Consider the following 17384-nt stretch of genomic DNA (forward strand, 5'->3'; position numbering starts at 1 on the left):
GAGCAGTCTGACAGCCTTAAGCCCACTCTGGGCGTATTCTAGAGATTCGGTGATGTCTGTGTTTTTTGTCTACGTGGTGTTCAGACTCTGCAGGTGTGACTCACCTTCCTGGTGGGCTTTACCAGAAGACTTGCTGCCTGATGTCTTTGGTGAATCTGCTAAAGGCCTTTTCTGACTGATGGGAGACAGTGCTTTTAACTGTGTGAGAGTGCGTGTGTGTGTGTATACGTATGTGTGGGTGACTTTATGTGTGAGTATGTCACAGTCTTATTTTTCCAAAGAATTTGGCTGAAATTTTCATCGTCTTTCTGTTGCTAGATAGAAAATCTATCCCGGCAGAAGACTGATGTTCAAAAGTGTCCTAGGTGAGCAAGGGGTGATTCAGATGAGGACTTAAAATTAATTTTATTTGTCATAAAGAGGAAGAAAAGGCTTTTTGCTGCTGTCCAGATTCTCTGCCTTGCTGAACACAGTAAATCAGGATTTGGGGGGAGGGTCTCATTTGTATCATAGATGAGGTAAAGATGGCGTGCACAGCAATTCGCTCCGTGAATGAAAGCCTAGGATGGGTATTTTCCCAGACTGGCCCTTGTGTACAGTTCAGTTTAACCACTGATTGCCTTGTTATTTTTTATTAGGCTCTTTTGGAGGGAGAATCTCTAGTTACACACCAACACGCCTACCATCTATTCACCGTTGGCAGACCATAAATATGCTGATTTTTGGAGTGTGGACTGGCACCACGTTCTCTTTGTAGGGCCACTGGTGTTAGTGAATTCATCAAGACAAGTCATTTTCCAGCCTCTAATAAGCAGTTCCAGCCAGGCTACTTCTACCAAACCCACGTTAACTTAGTGCCCTGCCCTAGTAGCGACCTCATGTGCTTTCAACTTGACATTATGTCTGTAATACTCAGCCACTGAAGGCTTTGAATACAGGTTTAGGGTCATATTCTCCTGTGATCTTTCGCTGTGGAGCACCAAAGGCTTTTGTTGGTCTGTGCCTGTAGCAGGTACAGGCTGGTACCCAGCTTCCTCCGATACCTCAGCTGCTGGCCATGCGAGCTGCCTTCGCAGGGTTTCTTCCTCTTCTGGACTTCTCTTTTCAGTCCGCAGCTTAACTGCGCAAACATTTTCAGAACATAGGTAATGGACTTTTAGAATTCTATTCCTGGAAGGGTTTTATGAATTTAAGCAAAAAAAAAAAAAAAAATGGTACTTGTCAAGCTCCTCACCTTACAGATGGGCCAACCAACCTGTCTGGGGTCCGTGGCTTGACAACGCGGCACTCCACGAAGCCCGGTCTGTAGCCTGCCTCAAGCTGTATTGCTGTACTGAGCTCCTTCCTCCCTTCAAGATGTGTAACGTTTCTGATTTCTTTAACAGATAAAGGAGACGCGAAAGTGTTTGTGATGTCGATGCCTACATTAGGGAAATGACGTATCTGGTAATGTTTGAGTCCATGTGGAAGGTAGATGATGCTGAAATTACCTAATTCTGGCCTTTACCTTCCCCTCGCAAACTAGAAGCCTAATGTTCTAACTGTTTCTGCAAATGAAAAATGATGTTTTTAGTGAAATGAAATACTGGTAGTTAAAGCCGATTTGAGAAATGGTGGAAGTCAGATTGGAGGGGAAGGTAAAAACCAAACCCAAGCCCTTCTGAAGAACAATAAAAAAAAATTTTACACATGCTATATGTATAACTTTGCATTCTTCCCCCTAGTTTGATTTATAATGTACTAATTTTCATATACTATGACTCTGCAGCCTTAATTGAGGAAAAATAGTGAAAAGTGCAGACTGTCATACAGTGTAGACACGAGCGGGGGGAGTGTAATTGTGACCGATGTCCAGTAGGCACAATACATGGTTCAGCACTTGAACGTAGTGCAATAAAGTTCTTGCAGTAAAATGTCTTCCCTCTGGCTCTTGATGAATTTATTGCAGCTCGTTAATGGTAAATGCTCTTCTTTAATCTGATTTGTAAAGGCCTTTGGACAGGCTTGTCCACGTGTGAGTGATCACCGTTGGGTACCGCGTGGCTCGGAGTTGCTGGTGGGAAAGGCTGTGTGACCTCGGAGCAACGCTGCAGAGGGGAACCCTTCTCTTACTGTCAAATTACCTGTTTTCTAAAAGTGCAGACTTACTTCTAAACACACAAAACAACCCCCCCAAACCAAACAGCTCTGAACTTTCCCAAGAACTGTCAAAGATCGGTTGCAAAACTTTCGGTTGTGGCCTGGACAAGACTAGACACCATCCCACCTGGCAGGGCCTGAATGGGGTTATTGTTTGGGGTAACAATGAGCGAGTTTCTCGTCCTGGAGCCCTGTCAGTTCCCCTTCCTTGGGAGCGGAACGCCGCTGCCTCCATCTGTGTAATTTATTTAAGTAATACTAAGGTGCTGTTTTCTGGGCTGCGCAGATAACAATCCAATCAGCTTTGCTTTGCTGCCATCAAAGAAATATGTTACTTGCAAATCGGTATCGTGTTTCCAATATTTATCAGATTTTTCCCACTAGTGTACTAGAACAAATTTTTAGTCCCTGTTGGCGGTGAGATAATAAAGCACTTTGACTGCGAGACTGGCAGCCGTAACCCTGCAGTTCCATCTCCTCTTTGTGTTTGTATAGGTTTTGTTGTTTGGGGTTTTTTTAACACCAAACTCTTGCTTTGTTTGTTTTTCAAAGTTTATACCTTTTTGGTTACCATGCACAAAAATGAGGTGTCTTGCCAATTAAAGGCTATTCGATATAAAAAATATCATGCACTTAATTGGAAGTGAGATATTCCTGCATGATAGGAGCTACTTGTTTCTCTGGTTAATTTTTTTTCACTGACATCTGGGCAGCTTCAGATACTGGTACTTTAACAGGAGATAAGACTTATTCACATGCATATTTATATCACTTAAGATGCTACTTTTGGAGCAGTTAGGAATGATAAGCAGAGTGGAGTGACTCCGCATGGGGAAAGAAACTGCAGGAATCATGGTTTGCACTTCTGTAATAGCATATGTTCTTTTAACCAAAAAATTATAAATCATTTAACTTGGTCTTAACGCTTGCAGATCAACTCCCGAGAGCGGTTTGAGTAGATGTTTCTTTGGGGAAGGGGAAGAATGGCTTTTTGTCAGTAAAGAGAAGTGAAGTCAAACGTTAAGGCTGCTATCAACCCCCTTGCGTCTCTAGACCTGTGCGGTGTCACGGCTGCGGCCGGCGACGCTCGTGTCCGTGCTGAGGAGCGCCAGAGCCTTGGACCGGGGCTGGCACCTTCCCCGGCAGAGCCGGCGGCTGCTGCGGCTCGGGCGCTTGGAGCGCACCCTTATTTGCAGCCAAGCCCCGTGGGAAGTCTCCAGGCTCGGGCGAGGGGATTGCTGTGTTCGTCTGGCTGCTCTGGAGGCTGGTGTGGCTGCGGAGGTGGAAAGTTGGGGGTATCAAGTAGTCCCTTGACTCTTCTGTGTAAACAGAGATGGCAAGGAACCCTGTTGACCGCTGGTCCCACAGGGCCATAACAGGTAACGCTTCCACAGGTTGATCTGGAACACCTTTCCCTTTAGGCTGTCCGAGGGCTGCGTTGTCGTTGTTACCTTGATAGTCCCGCGTTAAATATTTGTATCCCTATTCTGCAAAAACCAAACCCAAAGGCATGGAGCTAAATCTTAGGACCTCCCCGTGTTCTGACTGCTGGTTTCATCAGAACTTTAATCGCCGTCATCGATGAATGAAGTGACGTAAGTGAAGTCTTAATTGTTGCTCATGCCAGGTATCTCGTCTGGATCCTGCTACTGCTGAGTGGTGGGACATCATCAAAAAGAAAATGAGGCCAACTCATGAAGTTACTGGCTGACAAAGTTGATGGTTGGTGCAGTTGCACCACCCAGGACGGGAACTCTCCTTCCTGGGCTTTTGCTCTTCTCGTTGGACCATTGAGATCCTCGTTTCGGGGGTGTGGGACCAGGTAACAGCCCCCGAGCGCTTTGAGGGGGCGGGGGTGTGCCTGCAGGGAGTTTGGCTCTTGGGGAAACAGCTGTGGGTGAGACTCCGAGGCTGCTGGAGAAGCTGCTCGGTTTTGGCGGTGGCTGCAGTGATTCTGGCAGGATAGCTGGAGGCTGAGGTGGCTCTCTGTGCGCTTTCTTGCAGGGCTTAACTCTGTAGATGGAGGGGATCGAGGGACACCGGGAGCCGACACCAGAGGACAATCCCTGATCCAAATCCGTGGATGGATTAGAAGAGCTCAAGGAGGGGAAAAGGACCAGGTAAGGAATCGCTTCTCGTCTGTCCAGCAAGGGAAAGCGGAAGCACCGGGTAATAACGTGAGTCCCTCAGGGCTGCACAGAGGCAAGAGAGGGAGCGAGTCTGGTCCCAAGACGCGGGATGTCGTCCGTGCTTCCCGAAGGCGCTTTGCTGGGAAGCGGGGCTGAATGCTGACGACGGGAATCCTTTGCTGAGACAATTCCCTCGCTGACAAGCACCCTGAGGGGCTGCACATGCCGGCAGTTGGAGGGCGGGATGTTGTGAACGGCCCCCTGCTCCCAGCCAGGCGGGGCGGCTGGGGCTCCTCACATCCGCGGTGTTCTGCGGGGAATGGAGAGCACAGCGTGAACCCCTGCCTGAAATAATATTCCGAAAGCCCTTTGGCAAGGCCGTGCGTGTGGAGCTTGTGACCTTCCTGGGCTACTGTTTTGTTTCTGGTGTTTATTGTCCGTGTTATCCAGAGGGCTGTCGGATCGTTAGCGTGCTGGGTGGCAGGCTCTTGCTGAGCTGGTTATTCCAATTGACTGGCCTCCGTGCTTCAGGGTACCTTCTGTGGCTGATAATTCCGCGTGCAGGCTGACTCCTGTGCTACTCTGTGATTTATTGCCATTTCAATTTCCGACAATAAAAGGCAAGAGGACGTTCTTGCGTGGAATACAAACGGCTATAGGACTCAAATAAGAAATTTTCCTAGAGAAAAGGGCAGCAGAACCCATCAGGCTGGCGCTGAGTGGGGTTGGGGGGAAACGTTAAAATAGCAGCAGCTTTTTGACATCTAATCCTCGCTGCTGCTCAGCCTGCGAGCCCGAAGTGCTGGGAGCGCAGGCAGAGCCTCCTGCTTTTTTGAGAACTGCGATGGGATCGATGTGTTCCTGCGGAATGCTGCCATCCCATCGTTTCAGCATTTGGCAGGGAGAGGTGTGGGGTGGTTTTTTTTTTTATTATTTCTGTTGCTTGAGGGCAGTGAGCAAGTCGGTGGGTGTCCTGCCGCCAGATCAGGCGCAGGGGGAGATAAAATGGGGATTTGATGAATTCCCTGGGGCTGGAGGGACTGGGAGGATCGGCTGGAGCGCGTTGTCCTGCGGAACACCGGCTGGGAGAGCTGGCGGTGGGGTGGGTACAAGCCACAGATTTCTTCCCTTCTCTCCTCCCTAGACACTGAAAACAAAAAGGAGGAGTAACAAAATGTTGTCAGGCTGAGAGGAAAAAAAAATAATAGAAAAACCTGGAGGAAGAACTGCATAATGCACGACTTAATGATAATCACCCTCTTCCCAACTGTTCCTCGAGCTCCTCGCCACTGGTGGCACTGGAGGCTGCGTGGGACGGGGTCCTCGCCTCACGGACAGGCTTCTGGGGGGCTCCTTTTTGCGTACCGCTAATTCCTATTCATGGTATCTTTGCAACTGGGATTCAAAATCGGGCCTGATCTTGCAGCCGTGGAGTGGGGCAAGGAAAGAAAGGGAAAAAAAAAAAGATTGTATTACAAAAAAAAAAAAAATGTTGTCAAGGAAACTGCTCTGCCGGTACCACTGCGCGCAGCCAATGAGGCACAAAGAGAAGTCTCCCCACAGCAGAGCTGTGCCGCGCGGGGTAGGCTCCACAAACGTAATTGAGACAGCAGGAATTCAGCGCTAACTACAAAGCCTTGTTTTGATTGCTGTGTGGACTCCATCCCAACCTGCTGTAGTCGTTCTTTGTACCTTCGTTAATGAGCCGGTCTTGCTTTCCTTTCTGTAAAGTGAGCCAGAAATTTTAAATAGGAGAAGGGGCAGGAGGAAGGTGACAGAAATTACAGCAGACTTGCTTTTGGTAGCGGTATTCTTCCTGCAAGGATAATTACTTAAAGCAAGACGAATGCTCGGCATTTGGGTTAACTCCTCGCCAGCCTGTGTTAAATCCATTACGGGATGCCTCGCGTTTGACATTTGCGTCTTTGTCCTTAATGATGACAGTAAATTTAAACTCCCTGGGAGGGCTGCGCAGAGCTGCCGAGTCTCGGGATGCTGCCGCTGCGACTCCGCTCGCGTGGCCCCACGGGTGAGGTGCTGGAGCTGCCGGTGTCTCCCACGCGCTCCCAGCACAGGTGAAAGCCGCGCTCGCCAAAGCCAGCTGTGACGCCGATCACCGGCGGTTGCTGCCTGGTTACTAGGTAATGGCCCTGTCCCAGGTGAATCCTTCGTGCCTGCAAAGGTGATTCATCACACGGCTTTCCTGTTTGTGTTCTGCGAAGCTCAACCCAAGCCTTCCACCTATTTCAGTAAGAAATCAAAGCAGGGGTTGCCGAAGGGCAGCAGCATTAAACTGCTCGCCTGTGCTTGGAAATGCCTCGAAATTAATTCTGGTGCTTGCAGAGCTGAGCCTGCCGGGGACGGCTGGGATGGGGGGCGGTTCTGGGCGACTGTTCTGCAAACAGCACTTGCCCTTCTCTGCCTTCCCCTGCCCCACAGCTGTGCGAGAACTCATACGGCCGGAGCCCCACAGCTCCTCCGAGTGCAGGCACGCGGTCGGCTCCTCCGGGAGCCGAGTCCAAGGCAGCTCTGCCGTGCTGCCCGGGCTCTTCCCCCCTGCCCCCCGGCACTGCTTTAGTGCCTGGTGGTCCGCAGGGGCCTGGTGTCCGGCGGAATTCTGCCCTTGGCTGCTGCAGTGCCGACAGGGCAGTGAGGAGCCGCGTTGTGAATCTGGGCTGTTGTCACTGCTAAACAAAGCAGCTCTCAAAGCCAGGCCTGCGAGCCGAAATGCCATCCTTCCTCCAGCTCTCATGTTTATGCATATTCGCGGTATACACTTCCATTATTCCACCTGTTTGATGATAATGGGCGTTTGGGCTGGAGCAGCTGCTGAAGTGGCGCACGGGGCGGATCAAATCAGCAGGTGACATTTTTCACTGGGTTTATCTTTGGGAACAAGCTGGGCCTGCAATAAACTGCCTGCTCCTTCGTTTGCCGGAGGACAAAGCTGCCATTATTCAGGGGCAGAAGAAAGCCAAACCCCGGGAGAGGAGCCGAGCGCGTGTGCGATATCCCTGTCTGGCTGCGCCCGGGCATTAATGCGAGAACTCGGGGTCAAAGGCTGCCCAGCTCTGCGAGTCGGAGGCAGAAGGGGCCTCCAGAAGGAAGAATGGTTTATTTCTTTATCTCATGGAGTCGTGTATCAATTATCCATGGCGTCTAACAGCCTAGGAAGGGAATAGATTTTTTTTTTTTTTTTTTTTTCTGCTCTTTAAGAGAGGTTTTGCGTGTACCGTTGGTTTGCTGGGCAGCGGATTTAAACTCTACACGGCTCTTGAGGCAGGAGGCTGAAAGCGGAGACACCGTATAACTTGTGAGAGGGGAAAACCCAAAGGGCGAGAGCTCTCCCTTCACTCTCAGGTGGTCCTTCTGTCGTTCATGAGGCAAATGGTGCTGATAATGTGAATTAGGGAAATCTGCTGTGCGCTGTTGTAGAGGGATGGCTGAGAAATTGCGAAAGAAATTAGCGGTCCTGTGTGGCGGAGAATTGTGGCAGGGTTAAAAAAAAAAAAAAAAATCAGATCGGCTCAAAACCAGAGGGATTTAAAAAGAGATGCCATCAAGCTTTTATGATAAGAAACTGCTACCCGCCTGCCTCTGCTGCGGTATCGCATCGCGACGTGACCCGTCGGCCCCCTGACAGCAGGCTGCTGCCCGGCTGCCTCGGAGCTCGGGGGGTTTCCCGTCTGCGGAGCGGTCCTGCGTCCTACGGAGAGGATGCCGGTGAAGCGATGCTCCTGCACCTCCCTTGTGATGAGTCTGGGCAAGACCCTGCTCCCCGCGGTCTAACGAACCAGCAAACCCCCTCCTCAGGCGGGGGGCGCAGCTCTGGGGGAACAGGGGCAGCGTTTCTGCTGAGCAGGGCGAGCGCTGAGCCTTCGTCCCGGCCTCGGCTTCTGCTGTGCTCAGAGGCAGAGGGGGGGGATCCCGGGGAACACAAATGGGTCTGGGCCTCAGGGCGGGCGTCCCGCAGCGCTGCCTGTGCCCAGCCAGGGCTCCGCTGGCTCAGCGAGGTCCCGGGCCAGCTTCCCCTCCGGCGGCAGTGCCTGCTGCCAGCTCCTCCTCCCTCCGGAGACACGGGCACTGGGGAAAGCTGGCCCTGGGCAGGAGAGGCTCCGAGGGGTACCTGGCCATTCCAGCGTCCTGGCCCCTCTGGGATAAGAGGAAGCTGTTTCCACCTGCAGATCCATTGAAATCAGCTCCTTGTTTTGGGGGAAAAAAACATGTTCTGTTGTCTCATGGCCTCAACGGTGAACTGATTACAGAGAGCAGTTGCTGCAGCGTGAAAGAAATGCCTCGTAGCCAGACAGCAACGAGCAGGTTTGTTTTCCTGTCCCTGCGATCCTTGCCTCGGTAGATGAAGGCATCAGAAAGCATTCCGGCGGATTCCCACCTGGCCTCCTCTGAGCACCCTCCCCTGCTGCCTCTGCCCCTTCCAGCTCGGCTCTTTGAGCTCTGCAAACGTGTCTGTTTGGACGCATCTTGTGGAGCAGCCCACGTGAGCGCGGAGCTTTTTGCTTTCCTCTGAAGCACTGGCGTTCGGGCGCCGGGCACGAAGTCCTGGTGGGATGCCGCAGTGGGAGCTCTTCTGCCCTTTGCTGCTCCTGCCTTTGTCTCCGTAATGGCCTCAGCTGGGGTCTGGTTTCCAGACTGGCGGCTGGGGCCATCGTTCATCCAGGTAGCAATTTTTGACGACGAGAATAAATGTAACCTCTTAGAGATCAGTCTCGTATTGAAAATGCAATAATACAGAGAGCAATTGCTCTTTGAGTCAGCCTTCGAGGGCTCCTGACGGCCGGCTGCGGGGCTTAATGCAGCAGGGAGCGTCCTCCTAATTGATGGGAGCTCTCTGCTGCTCCAGAACACCGATAGCTGATCAATACGCGGTAGAAATGCAGCAGCGTTAAATCCGTACCTTCTCAGGACCTCCCATGAGAAGCGGAAGAAATATAATTGCAGCCTCATAAAGCGATTTCCCGGCTGGAAGCTGGGCAGGGCACGCGCCTGCGGAGAGCTCCGTAACGCTGCCTTCCCAGTCCCCTCCGCGTTTCCATCCTTATGTCGTGTCTCCGTGCTTCATAAAACTTGCATTATAAACTCGAGTCTCCCTCCCGTTTGCTGTGTGGCTGAGGCGGAAAACGGATGAGAATGGGCAGGGGAGCTTAAGGCTGGGGAAGGGAGCTAAAGGCGGGAGTCCAGCTCTGCCTCGCTGGTGAGAAAAGGGTCATAAAACGCTGGGGGTGTTGATTTAATGCGCGTTTTGCCTTTGGTGCAAGACAAAGGAGGGGTTTTAGATGGATGCCTTGGCAGAATCCAGGCAGGAGATGATTCTGCTTCCCTTGACAAGGATGTTTCAAGGGCAAACGGTGATGCTGGGGACGGTGACCTTCTCAGTCCGCACCGTAACGCCCCGCGGGTGCGTGGCCCGCGGGCTCCACGCGCGTCATGCTCCCTGGGGGCTCTGGCTCCTCGCTCTCGGCAGCGACGGGGCCGCGCAGCCGGGGGTGTCCCCTGTCCCCGTCCCGTCGTTCATGATGCTGCACCGAGGCCATGGGTTGCACGTGGGGACCCGGAGCACGCGGGGGGAGATGCTCTGGGGCGTCAGGCTGTGTGCGGCAGGCTCTTCGGTGGCCCCGCCTGGGAGTGAGTTTGCTGGGGAGAGGCGAAGCGCTGGCAATTCCCACCCGTTGAGGCAGCGGGCTGCTCGGTTGCAGACTGCCCCCCCGCAGAAGCTTGCAAAACGCAAACTTCCACTGGTAAAACAGCATCAGCTCGTTCCTGCGTTGGCGACACCGTCCCAGGGCGGCCCCAGAGCCAAACGTCGCTGCTAGAGGAGAGGTTTTGGAGGTCGCCTTCTCTTTTCACCGGGGCGCTGACTCCTCCACGGCTTGGTCCTCGTAACCCTCCCCCTACGAGCCACGGGGGACGTGTCGCAGATCAAACGGTGTTTTAACTTGGCTGCCTTTGCTGCCCTTCGACTTAGAGCGTAATTAGAAATATCATCCATCCCCTGTACGCTGGGTGACGTCCCAGCCTGTCGGAATCCTGCAGCTCTATTTTGCGATTACGGGCGATGTGGATGCTATTCCCAGTTCAGCCACAGCCTGCCTTGCCCATCTGCTGTCTGCCTGGCGCAAGCTGAATGCAGTCCCGGGGGGGGACGGGACATATTTGTCACCTGTCTGAGCATGACAGGTCCAGGCCACCGAGGTCTCTAGATGTCCCTTAGCGGGATGTCTTTGCTAACTAGGAGAGGTGAGATGGACGTGGGGGTGGCAGAGCCCAGTGCGGGTGGGTTCCTGGCCAGAAAGAGCACGTCCATAAATAACTTCCCTTCTTGGTTATGGTCCAAAATGGTGTCTGTCAACCGGAGAGGCTCGTGGGCTCAGACTCCTTTGGTTTTGACGCTGGGATGCGTCGTTAATGTTCAGCTGAGTTATGGCCATCTGGTAGAGCACCTGCCTTCGCCTTGCCAAGGAGCGAAGAGCAGGTTCCTGTGGTGTGGTACCTTGGGATTTATCCCTGTCGGAAATTTATCCTGGGATGGAGTCATGCTGGGGGATGGAAGGGGACCACGAGCGCTGAGCGGCAGGAGCGGAGTCGCCCGCGTGCCGTGTCCTGGTGGAGCGGTTCTCCTGCTCCGAGCCAGATGGAGCCGCACGTGCCGGGGTCGGCGGAGCAGGGACGGGGAGCGACTGACGGTGCCGGGGATTAACGAGCTGCTGCCGCTTCCTCGCTGCTCATCCCCTCGCTGCCCGCACGGGGGGAGGCACGCGAGTGCCGGTGGTCGCCCTGGCATGGCCGTGGACAGGCTGTGAGCCCCCCCGGCACCTGCGCCCGGGGCTGGCGAGGGCGCGGGGGCAGAAATACCATCACCCTTCCTGAGCCAGCGCCGCCCCGGCGCAGGGAGCCCGGGCTGCCTCTCCCTGCGGGCGAGCGGACTCCTCCGCAAACAGCCGGCAACGCTCCGCGGGGATGAAACCTGAGGATTTTATGGCGCTCTCCCTGCTTTTCCAGGAAGGGCTCTGTGCCGAGGCAGGGCTGGCTGGGCTGCGGTCACACGGGACTTTTCAGGCTGACGGCCGTTTCTGGGAATCTCCTGTTCCGGGGGAGAGGAGCCCAACTCGCCCCTGGTACCGTACCGTGCCGCAGCTCTCCGCTTTCTCTCTTCCCACTTCCCGACTGATTTTGAAAAACCTGCTAAAAGCACGGGAGTGTTTCTCAAGTCACATCCTTGTACTTCAGAGAACGCGCTGGAGAGTGCGTCAGCCTGAAAGCGTGGTGGGAACAAATTTTGAAGAGCTTTTGATGTGAGGGGAAAGAGGGGAGTTGGCCTGCGTAGGAAGGGTCCTTGGCACTGCAACACAGAGAGCTTTAAGAAAAAAAAATCTGCAATTTGTTTAGCCGTTTCCTACCCAGTTTTCTCACATTCCTAGAACTGACTCATAAACCTGCTGCTCTGCATTTCTGATATCCAGCCCGAGGGCCTAATTCAGCCGGTACTGGGTGTCTTGTAGCTCTGCAGCCTCCGTACCGTGGTGGGGCTCGTGGGAGAGCTCAGCAGAAAGAGCTCTGCACCTTACAGGATTAATCTCACGGACCCTTGGTCTGTAGGAAAGCCTTTTTGTTGTTTTTGTTTGGTTTTTTTTACTAGGAGACAGCTGATTACCTTTTAATTAACAGCAGTTAGCGTGTTTGTCGAGCCTTCCAGAAGTGACCAGATGAGCTCGGTTCCAGGATGCTGCACTCTGTGGTTTGCCCCAGGGCTCAGGCGAGTTGTTGATGGGGATTCAGACGCTGCCCTGACTGCGTTAGACTCCCTCGGCCGCGGCAGAAAACGTGCTTTGGAAGTTGGCCTGGATAATCTATAAATACAGAGGGAGCTTCAGCAGGGTCAGAAACAAATCCGTAACATTTTGCATCAGCAGGGAGACAACAAAATTTCATCCAAGGTTTTATTCAATAGAGAAACTGATAATAAACCTTCCTTCCTCCGAGTGGTCCATTGCCATGGCAACCAGCGTGACAGGCCAGGATGCAGGGATGGATGCAAAGTGTCACCGTGAGCAGGGCTTGCCGCCTCGAGTGCGGCAGCGTTAAATGGCTTCATCAAGGCGAAGAAGGAGCGTAGAAGCAGTGGGGCCTGTGTCTGGGTTCGCTCCTGCCGTGGCTTGCGCCGGTGGCGGAGGCTCAGGTCAGCCCAAGGAAGGGGGTGGAGGGCTGGGAAATAGTGATTTCGGCTTAAAGCAGCGAAGTGCAGCTGGACAAGGTTTAGGCGAGTTAAACTCGCAGCAGCCTGGCCGTGGCAGAGCAGCTCTTTCCGCCGTGGTGGCTGTCACTGCGGGTGTCCCACCCGAACAGGGGAGCGCGGAGGGGCCGCCTGCTGCCCTGCCCCTGCGCCCGCTGCGTCCCGCGGGCGGCAGCTGAGAGGCGGTGCGGGGTTGAGCAGGGGTGCGAGACACCCTGCGAGCCCACCGGTGAGGTTATAACCTCTGTTCCTTTTCTCTCCAGGGAGGAAGATGGTCCTTGGGTTCACCGGGCACGCGATGTGCAACCCGTGTGCGTTGCTGACGTTCGGGTTTTTGCTGACGTTTGGGTTTTTGCGTTTGGGTGTTCTCCGCCCCCAGCGGGAGCGGGCAGTGGTGCTTTGAGCTCAAACCCAGCACTTTAAAATCTTATCCCCGTGAAGAAGAGCGCTCATCTGACTCCAGGAAGCCAAGAGCATCGGGCACTTGTCTGGGAGGTGGATTCAGGTCCCTCCTGTGAACGAGACCCCAGCGCTGGCTTCTGGTGCCTTTGCCTGGCAGGGCGGCATCGCCGCTGGGAACCGTGACGCCATGAAATAGTCACTGGGTGAGAGAGAGACTCGCCTTGTAACGCAGGGAGAGGGGTTAGGAACAGCTTTCCTCCCAGGGAAGGGCTGCGGGATGGCCGCGGGAGACTGGCGATTGCCAGCCCGGAGCTGCCTGCCCTGCCCGGGGACAGCGTGGGTCCGGGGAGGGCAGCAGGATGGAGCCAGGGCCCTTGCGGCTCCCCGAGAGGGAAGGCAGCTTTTTCTCTGGCCCTTGTTTTTGTGACCTTTCTGCACTTTAAAACCTCCTGGTTTCTCCTCCAGGGGCTGGCGGGGGCCATCGCGGAGCCTGGGGGTCTCGTCCGTGCCGGTCACCTGCCCGCTCCAGTGCTTCGTGTCAGCGCACCGTGCGGCTTTTAGGGTGGAAAATGAAAGCTGGGAGCGGAGCAGGCTGAATTCTTGCCTTGCAGGTGGAAATTGTAAGATCTCCTGTCTCCTGGGGCCGCGTTGATGAATGTGGCAGACGCTCCTGGTCATTATTTCGTAGCCTGCGGGTCTCCTTGTGACAGCCGTCGTCCCCGCGCCTGGTGTCCTTGTTGGTCATCTGGTTTGGAGAGTGAATCTGTGTATTCCCCAGTGTGCGTTAGGGAAAGCGCTTTGCAGAAGAGCTGTTTTATCTCCTGCAGAGGCAGGCGCTGTCATTTAGCCAGAGTCAGGAGGGAGAGCAGATGGTGACCTGTTTTTGCCAGTGAAAGAATGAGGTTGGAAAGGCACCGTTGAAGTGAGGACACAGGGAAGAGGCCGCCTGGCAGGGCCTTAGATAAACAAGATTTCATTGTAACTGGCCCCGGTCTGGGGCCCGAGACCTGCCTTTGCCCGTGCCCGGGGAGGAAGATGTGTCCTTGGTGAGGAGGTGGCGGTTGAAAATGCAGATCTCCACGGTCCTTGATTTTTAACCCAAGTTGTTATGTTTTCCATCTTTAAAAGATGCGTGTGGCAGGATGGGAAGGACCTACCCGTCGTGTGTCTGGTCTCCAGTCGTTCACCCCAAGGACTCCAGAAGAAGCGACCCCACACCAGGCAGACCCCGCTGTTAGTGCCTCATCCCTGACACAGGTTTGCCCGAGGCAGGAAGGATGAGGGTGTTTTTCCCTTTGTTTTCCTGTGTGCGCTTAACTATTGTAAGATGATTCACTGTTATGCACATAAGCATATGCTTCTTCTTGGAGTGTTGCTAATTTCTTGGCTTCAGCAGCTTCTTCTGGGAGTTCGGCCACATTTGGTTCATGTCGAGTGAACAAGTGTTGTTCGTGCCTGCCGCTTTGTGCGGGGCTCTGCTACGGGGGAATCGCGGGTTGAAGTTTGGTCCCTGCTCAGCGTTCCTCTCCTGCCTTGAAGATAGCTTAATCGCCCGCAATTTGTGCTGCAGCAGAAGGTGCCTGAGGCGGAGCGGGTTGTCCCCAGCAGGAGAATTCGGAAGTCACCGGAGGCGCGGAGCTGGGAGGCGCTGGATGAATTACCGTGGGAGGGATTTGCTGTTTTGGAAGCGTTTTGGGCACTTTGTCCCTTGCAGCAACACGATCCGCAGCAGAAGGCATGGCTGTCACTTCCCAACGGGGAATATGCAATAATGGAGAAAGGATGTGGAGGGCGGATAAATGAGCCCTTTGCCTCACGATGGTTCGTCCGAATCTGTCTGAGCTCCCACGTGGAGCAGAAGGTTTCCAGCTGCTGGCTCCCGCGTGAGATGGAGGACAATGTTGACCCCACGGAGGGCAATGCCCCACCTCAGCAGTGGGGCAGAGGGGCTGCCCCCCATGCCACCACCGCGGTCCAGCAGCCGGGGAGCCCCGCAGCTGCCTGGGAAACCCCGGCTCTGCTGGAACCAGCCTGGCAAGGGGATGGGCGTCCATGCACAAAACAAGGATGCCGTGCACCGGCCAGGTGCTTGGGAGGTGGTAATGGGAGGGAGAGAGGGTTTCCAGGGCTGGGGAAGCGGTAAAACGGGCCGGAAGGGTCTGATGCAAAATGTGGACACGCAGGGAGATACCCTGGGCGAGAGGCTGAGGAGCGTTACGGTAATTAGGACAGGGATACGGGGAGGCAGATGAGTCACTCGGAGATTAGGTAAATCTCATCAGGATTGTTATTATTACAAGGGAAAATCCTGCAGATGTTGGATCTCAACAGCTTGAGAAGTCACCTTGGAAAGGGGAACTTTCCAGGACACTGACCTTGGAAAAATGCATCTTGGTTTAATGGGGATTCGGGTGCAAAACCGTGGCTGGTTTTGGCTATACGGCTCCATCCCTCTGTGAAAGAGCTGCAGCCCCTTTCAGCCCGCGTGGCAGCGCAGGTGGCAGAGCACTCGGGTCGGTAACGTCCCCTGGATGCGGGGACAGGGTCCGGGTAGCCCTGCTGTCCTTGGCTCGCTGCGCCGGGTCGCGCTGCAGTTGCAGTGGGCTGTGGAAGGCTGCGCTCAGCCCCCGACGGGCTGGAAGTTCCCCGCGGGGGTTCCCCTTTCTGTTGGTGCAGGACGGCACCGTCAGCAGCCAGCGGTGGTGGAAGCGACACCACCCCGGGGGCCGAGCGCTCCTGGCTCTGCTCCAGGGCACGTGGCACGCGGGGACACCTCGTGTATCCCCGGTGACAAACGTGATGCGGCTGCGACCCCCCCCCCCCCCGCCCCGTGTAGGAGCGTCCCTTTTCCAGGGGGGTTGGTCCCCACCGGGGCCGGGCTTGGGGCAGGGTCTGCGTGCGGGGGAGACGCGATGGCCAAGGTGGGCAGTGGTGGCTCAGACCCCGGGGGGCCCAGGGCTTGTTATCTCGGTAGGGCTCGCCGGTGTCCGGGACGCTGGCTGCTACTGCCATCCACTCTGTCATCCTTCTGGTTGAAACAGTGACTTTCAGAGTGTGCATCGTTTATTAATCAGGCGGCAGGACCTGGGCACGCAGCCGCAGCTCCGAGACGTGAGAAATGCCCTTCTCTGGTTTTTTGGCAAACCGTCGGGATCCTCGGTTCCTTTTGATGACCGCGCACAGGGAAGAAGGGGGCAACTGGCTGAGGAAGGTCCCTGTGGGAGGGTTGTGCTGCGGAGGATTTTGGTGTAGGGGGTGGACTTGAGGAGAGCACGGCGCCTTAGCCTTCTGCTCCTCGGCCCCTCTGCTCTTCTCCTGCGAGGCTGTGGATTAGCCTGCTGCAAGCAGGGGGAGGTGGATCTTGTGGCCCTGTCACGGTCTCCTGTCCGTTCCCAGCCCTCTTTGGAGCGGCTGAAAACATCCCTGAGCAGTGGCCATCGTTTCAGGTCACGGCGGAGGTTTGTGAACCGAGACACGGAGAGCAAAGCCTGCGGTCTCGCCTGCGGAGATCTCCCGGCGGGGAGGTGCCATTGACTCTCCGATAGAGACCTGGCTGTGACGGCTGCAGCGAGTCACCGCGGGAGTCTGCGGGGTGACCTCTGCCCGCTGCTCCCGTCCCTCCCAATTAGCAAGGCCTCGTTAGCGCTGCCGCTGTGCCGGCAGCTGGCCCCGGCTCTCCCCTCCAGCAGCCTGGTGCTGCCGGGTCGTCAGCGCTGCACAGCGTGGGGCTGCTGGGCTCTCCGACCACCGGCACGTCCCCAGCGGGCTGGCAGGATGAGCCAGGGGCTTTTCTTCTCATTCCCGCAGCTCCACAGCAGCGTAGGAGCCAAAAAGGGGAGATTTCCCTGCTGGCCGGTATCTCGCCCGGGCTCAGGGCGAGCTCTGCCTCCCCGTTTGGTGCCGACAATAAAGGTGCCGCGAGCCGAGCGGTTTCGGTGCAGCCCGCCCTGCCCTTGTCCTCTGTCTTCTGTGGGGAAAAAGGGGAATAAAATGCTGATTTGGAGCCCGGCTCTACAGCCCTGCCTCATGGCAAGGCGTCCCCTGGCTCGGTGGGGATCCCTGTGGGCGCCGGGCGAGGGGAGAAGGAGCTGCTGCCACCCGGACCGTCGGCAAGGGCGTCTCCTCGCCGCGGACGCTGGCTGGTGCGGCAGGCGCTGCAGAGGGGGGTTTTCTCACTTATCGGAGCCGTCTGGCAGTGGGGAAGCACTCCCCGCGGTGACAGTCCCCGGGGTGGGCCAGATTGGCCGGCAGTGCTCCCGCAGACGGTCTCTTGCACCCCGGCCCGTGGGTGGGTGACCTCTGTTTTATTTATAATCGCGGCTCCGTAATTCCCCAGGTAGCAGGTGAGCAGCAGTCCTGTCCTGAGGCGCAGTGCCTCGGCTCGCTAGAAATAGATTAGACCTTAATCCTAAAAGGATAAGGCAGCGCTGCTACGCGGGCAGATTAAGCGATGCTGGGGGGAATTT

Source organism: Rissa tridactyla, chromosome 18, assembly GCF_028500815.1.
Source record: "Rissa tridactyla isolate bRisTri1 chromosome 18, bRisTri1.patW.cur.20221130, whole genome shotgun sequence".
NCBI classification, from domain to species: Eukaryota; Metazoa; Chordata; class Aves; order Charadriiformes; family Laridae; genus Rissa; species Rissa tridactyla.